Raw genomic sequence first — 6,631 nt, 5'->3', positions numbered from 1 at the left:
TGGTTTATTTTGCTTGGCTACACAAGTCAAAGAACGTTTTATCTTGTTTGATAAGATAGCTTCTTCTTTTCTATAACTATCCTAGTAGCCCGCTTTGAACCTGCTTGAATCTAAATTCATCTTTTTTAAATATAGTGAATGGAACTATACATAATATTCTAAATTAGGTCTTACCAACATCTTGTACACTGGTACTAACACTATTTCTATTAAAAATACTCTAACCTAATACACCCTAACATTATACCAGCCTTCTTCATACATGCACTGGTCATTCAGGTTCTTCTCTTCCTCCATCACCCTCTAACCCAAGAGCCCCCCCTTTTACAGCCAAAAAATATTGTACTACCTCTTACCAGCACATTTCTCACGGTCTTTGCAATGTATTAGGTTATGGGGTTTCACCTAGAGGTTATGGGGTTACATTTATACTACAGCTTGCAATACTCAGATTCTCACTGAGCAGTATGCAAAGGAACACTTCTGTGACAGTTCTTCCTATTTCTGAAAACACTTGCAAATTAATATGGCCAGTTGAGGCATGATTAGTCTTCTTTACAGGTCTTCATTTGGGGCACAGTCACTGCACTGAAATTTAATGACCTTGCTTTGTAATATCCCAGTTTAAATTCTACTACTAAGCAATGATATAATACTTTTAATGTTCAATGAGCTTCAGAGAGAGAATTTTCCCTCTAAAAAAATAATGCTACAAAGAGTCACCTCTCCACTTTTCAAGGAGCTATAGCTGCAGTTCCTGTGCTTTCAGATGTTTTTAGCCAAAGATGGGTGAGCACTTTAAAAAACTGGGGTGCATCTAGGAATTATATGCCTGACGATCAGTCAGTTACGAATAACAATTTATTTGGAGAATGCAGGAGAACATACTTCACTAGTAAAATATGGCACAGCTACACATCAGATGTAGAGATATGCTACATTGCCATATGGCACACTATGGCAACGTAGCAATCAGGTGCTACACGTGACCACCAGCTATGTTGCCATAGTGGTGTGGTCTCCCAGTATAGTGCACCACCACAGCGATGTAGTAGCAAAATCTAACCATGTGCCACACTCATGGCACAGTAACCACCCATACTGCATCATGCTTTAGTACCTCCAAAAGAAAGTACTAAATCACGGTGTAGTAGCAATGTTGCCATACAGTGACATGTAGATGCACCCACTATTTCATATAGTGCAGATGTGAAAGAGATAGCCAGCCTTTGGCAAAACATGAGCCTGTGGCTTTCTGGTAACAGCACAACCAATAAACACCTGCTTGTGTGGGTCATGAATAATCCCCATTAAGAAGCTCAATTATTGTAATTTCCTTTCCTCGGGTTATCAGCAAAGTTGATCTACCATTTATAGCCTGTTCAGAATGTAGCAGCACAACTGCCCATGGTTTCACTAATGTGATTACATGTGGCATGCTTAGCACTCTTAACATTGACTGGTTGCCTACTTAGTATAAGATTCAGTTTAAATTACCCTTATTGATGGATAAAGTTAATTAACGGCCCTGTTTAAACTTGAGGCCTTCTCCTCGACCTTTCATATGACAAGGTCTTGTCCTCAGACATCACTCAGTATTGCAAGAGTTTTGCCATCACACAACTTTGGTTGCAGCAACAGTATGGAATTTGCATGCCCATGAAATAAAGTTAATTTCACCTTGACCTGCTTTAAAAAGAGAAAAGGAAGAAAAAGTAGAAATCTGAAGTTAATTTTTCAGAAGTTTTAAATTACTAATTCTCTTCTGCATCTATTACTTTTGTTTATACATCTGTTTCTAATTTTGTTGAGGTAGGGGTATTTTTCATGAATGAAAACTGGTTTTGCATCATTACAGCACACCCCGAGTACCTTGGGTGGTCTGGCCTCATACAACAAAATTATCCGGTTCAACAATTCTGCTCAGACGGTTCCAAGAGAATGAGGAATAGAGATCATTTTAAAGTGACTGGGAATAGAATAATCTGGGAGTGCAGATTAGAGTATTCTTAATGTAAGTATGTAAATGACATGCAAATTATTCCTAAATAGTTTTGTATACAATAGACCTGATACAGCAATTTAGTCACTTGTCTTCACTTCACATTTGGGGCATGGGTATGGCTATGATGGTAGTCTCTGAACAGAACATTTATACTGGAAACAACAAGTTCAATAACTTTATGCATCCAGTAATTTACCAAACTAAACACTCTGGATAATAGAAGGAAAAATTCCTCAGAATATTTTAGTGATTCAGCTAATGGTAAAAGGCTCTCACAGTTAAAGCCCCAGGTCACGGGAAACAAATTGTAATGGGGAACTCTTGGCTCTAACTCTAGAGGAGGAGCATCCACACATGCATCAATGTGCTTTTGCTACTGTGCATTAAGCTTAGCACCTCTAATATAAAGTACAACATAAAAGAGCATTAGGCTGCCTACTAATGCACAATAGCAAAATCGCACTCTTTTTTTAGTGATGCTTGATTAGTAGTCTATTTCTACTGCACATGAGCACTTTTTTTGATGTGATGCTTTAATCCACAGTAGAATAGGCTACTGAGCATTAAAGCACATGGATAGATGCTTTCAAGGAGAAGTAAATTTAATCTAAAGAAAGGAAAGCAGTTTGGGGCTCCCAAAGTTGCAAACTTTCCTTGTTTCTAAAGGCCCACAGTGACTACTGCCACCCTATCCACAAACACCTTTCCTCAAGAGTCTACTTGTGCACTCAGGTTACAGTTCCAGCTTGCTGATCCTTTGCACTCTCATCCTTCCTTTCTCAACTCCAGATTTCTTCATCCACCTCAGTCAAACATTAAACTGTAGTTCTTTTATTGGGTCCCTGGATGGGTCATTACTTCTGCACCATAGTAATTTCCTTCTCATTAAGCACATATCTGGTACAGGTTGCTGCAAAATGTATCAACTAGACTGGAATCAGCTATTTAAATTTGAAAACAAAGCCACAAAGAAGGTTTTTCAAATACCAGTGCTGTTTCAGGGGAAGGAAGATGAAATCATCACTTGGGTGCTTCTAGTACATTACAAATACCTGTGCTCAGTTACTATAATAAACACACTGTATTTACTAGAATACAAGACAAGTTTTTTCCCACCCCTAATCAGCATAGGGAAAAAGCCATTTGTCTTACATTCACATGCAAGGAAGCTTCATTAAATACATTGTCTATCACTAAACTGCTGGGAAAAGCGGCATGTGCTCAACAATGAAAGCCAACTATGAAGCTAATTAAATGCAGCCAACGCTGAGTATAACTATAAAGTACATGGCCCACATTGGGCAAATGCACTGATGGCGTGTGGGTGTAGGCATGTCCCTTTAAAAAAAGTGACAGGTATTCCACAGGGAACTGGCACCAGCCCTGGAGGTACTGCAATACCAAGTTGGCACTGGGAGGGCCGGAGCCAGCTGTGACACCCTCTCCTTTGTGCCAAAAGTGCTACATTTGATCTTAGCCAAAAAGGCCAAGATGATGATGGGAACCTACCACAAGAACAGGTTGGTACAGCCCATTTGAATAAGAGATAAGGTAGTGCCATCAGCTCTGACTCTTTCAAGTCATGTTAAGCCACCACACTGCATAAATTCACACTTCCTCTCCACTTCCATTTCCAATGATTCCTTCGTCTTTCTTTCCCATTTCCAATGATATCTGTTTCTTCACCAGGCCTATATGTCTGGCAAACATTACCAAATGGGGCCCCAGACAGTTCATCCAGAACCCCTCTGTCACCCATCTCCAAGCCTGTTGCATGATCTGGCCCTGCCCTCCATGAGGTGAAGCTGGACCAGGTTCATCTGCACTTCATCTGCATATAATTTTTTGGCAGAATCCAGGACTTGTGACAAGGAGTCATGAGTGAGGGCCAATTAGCCATGAATCCTTTGTGGGGAGAAAAGGGGAGGTAATCTGGAATACATGCACATACTCAGCAGTGCCGAGCTGTGCGGGCACCATAGCTCGAAATGATGTTGACTCTGATGGAGCCCAGCCCAATAAACTGTGGTAAAGCACGAGCCTTTTGGCTTTACACTAGGATCATGCACAGCTTGTATACTCTATAAGCAGGTGCTAAATTGCTACTTAAAAGTGTGTTTAAGAAGTTCCTATGCTAAAATCTGCACCAGTTTCAAAAAAGGTAACGCGTTAACCCTGGATGAACTAATTCTATGGGTACTATAAGCAAATTACTACAGTTGTGTTTATTTTAAGGTTAGTGTTTTCAAATTTGCTTCTCACTCCCATGTCCTCAGGGAGAGCAGGGTCTGACAATAAGGGGCTACAGGGGGAAGAAATCAGTGGGGAGGCAGAAAGCAAGGGGGCTAGCTGATCTCCCAGATTATTTTTCCTTGCTGTAGCAGTAGGAAGGGGACAAATTCAAGGCAAACCTCTAATAATTAGATTCTATACCTGGAAAATTATAACAAATGTATAAATTTTCCATATATAAAATCTAATGTTTGGGGGGTTGTGATCTTATAATACCATAGTATAAATCATGAGAAAGAAATAAAACCCTTTGGTTTTACTCCTGGATTTATTTTTTGTTTTCACTAACCTACTGAATTAAGTCAATGATTTTCCTGAATCAGCAAAACCCGAGTAGCCAGGAACATTATTTTATTTTCAGTTCAAAGAACTACCATGGCATTTGGTATCAAACCACTGAAACTATATTTAAATGTTAAGAGTCCAAAATAGAAAGGTTTTTCCAAATCTTTCAGTTATATTCATTTCTTAGAGAATATCCAGGCAGCAAACTCTCAGCTTTGAACAGCCCTGTTTTAAAGGCTGATAGAACTGCTTTAGGGCCTTGTTACATATTACACTGTGAGCTGCTCAAGTGTTAATCTGTGTTAGTGCTAGCTCAATTTTGGAGGGGCCGCTCATTCAGGCCACCAGGGGCCTGGAGGACTGAAAGGTAAGAAATCCTGCCCCTCTGGATTTGGGCCCCCCCCACCCACCCACCCCCCCTCCTTGGCTTACTTATGGCCGCCCACTCTGTCTCAGGGGAGCAGGCAGGGAAGGATTAATCTGCCTGTCCAACCCCTGCTGCTGCTGCTACCCAACAACTGTTCTTTTCCAGACTGAGCATGACCCAGGCAGCAGCAGCAGTGGCAGCAGCAGCCCGGCAGGCTAGTTAACCTTTCCCTGCCTGCTCCCCCAGGACAGACAGCATGAGCAGCTATAAGCAAGCAGTGGGGAACTGGGGTGAAGGGCAAAGAGATCTGGGATACTGGAGAGGGACAGTGGGTGGGGGGTTTATACTAATGTGTAGCCTAGTGTGGCTACACATTAGTGTAACACAATCTGGGTAACATGGATCAGAAACAAACCTAGGCTGCAGTGGTATAAACTAGAGGTGCACTGATACATCGTTCTGATATGGGATCAGTACAGATATAAAGAAAACTGGCTGTATCGGATATCAACCCGATAGGGCTGATAAGTTGGCACTCAGGCAGCAAGGACCACAGCTGGCAGCATGGAGATCTGCCTCCAGCTGGTAGGTCCGGTGTAGAAGGGGAGGGGGGGAGGCAAGGGGTGGAGAGAGGCATGTCAAACACCCCCCCACACAGGTAAGGGAGGGGGCAGGTGGTTCTGGGGCATGTGCACCCCAGGATCTACGTGGGTCAGGGCGGGGCAAGCTGCAGCCAGGGCTGCACAGGGCTCTTCTCAGCAGGGGCTGGGCTCAGAGCAGTCACCAGCGGCACTGGGAGGATGGTGCATCCACCCCAAATTTCACCACCACTCCACTCCCAGCACCACCGCTGCCAGTGGCCCAGTGCATCCCCAGCTCAACGCCCCACCTCCACCCATATACTGGGAAGAGCCGGGGCCGCACCTCAAAAATCTCTAATCAGTACACCCCTAATATAAACCTTGAAGCTGCCTAAAAAAAAAATAAAATAAAATAAAAAAAAAAAAGTACTTAAAACTACTTTCGGTGTTAATGGTATGGACAATGCAGGGTTTAAGAGCTCCTGGACCTGCCTAAAATTAATGCATAAAAGTTAACTACATAGCAGAAAATATGTAAACTTTGCTGTCATTTCCAGGAGAAAGATGCTAATACCTGAGAATCCAAATTAAAAAAAAAAAATAAAAAATTTTGAAAATGTCTCTAATTCAGAGGGATTTTAGGCAAAATATATGACTCGGCATTTGCACACTTTTAAAATACACATATTGATGATACTAGATTGATATGTTGAAATTTAATTTCCAGTGGGTCTCCAAGTTTACCATTTCCTTATCTCTCCTATGCTGAATAGGTACGTACTCAAATGACTAAAGTAACTGGAAATACTCTTATATTCGCTCTAACTGCAAAAACTGCTGAAATACTGAGAAGCATCTTGGGTTATCAGAGATCCTACATCCAATCACATGAAAACTAGTGATGTACACTGGAAGCACCAATTCTCTCAAGGCAAGAAATAGCATGCACAATTTTATTTTAAGAATAAGTTTAGCACACCAATATTTCAGAACTGGAAAACGCACTTCATTAGTCATAGCACTATCACCACCATCCACTCCTATCACTCTCCCACTTAGATGTAATGAACAATACTGTAAGTGTAAAATTATATCAATAAT

General features: G+C 41.5%; 1 pseudogene; it reads right to left on the bottom strand.

Annotated features, from left to right (window-relative positions):
• Positions 1–3,372: 3,372 nt before the first annotated feature.
• On the bottom strand, positions 3,373–3,504 carry LOC112548772 (annotated as a pseudogene).
• Positions 3,505–6,631: the final 3,127 nt, after the last annotated feature.

Source organism: Alligator sinensis, unplaced genomic scaffold (genome assembly GCF_000455745.1).
Source record: "Alligator sinensis unplaced genomic scaffold, ASM45574v1 scaffold421_1, whole genome shotgun sequence".
In the NCBI taxonomy this organism is placed as follows: Eukaryota; Metazoa; Chordata; order Crocodylia; family Alligatoridae; genus Alligator; species Alligator sinensis.
The sequence above is the reverse complement of the archived record's forward strand: the minus strand, read 5'-3'. Positions and strand labels throughout refer to the sequence as shown.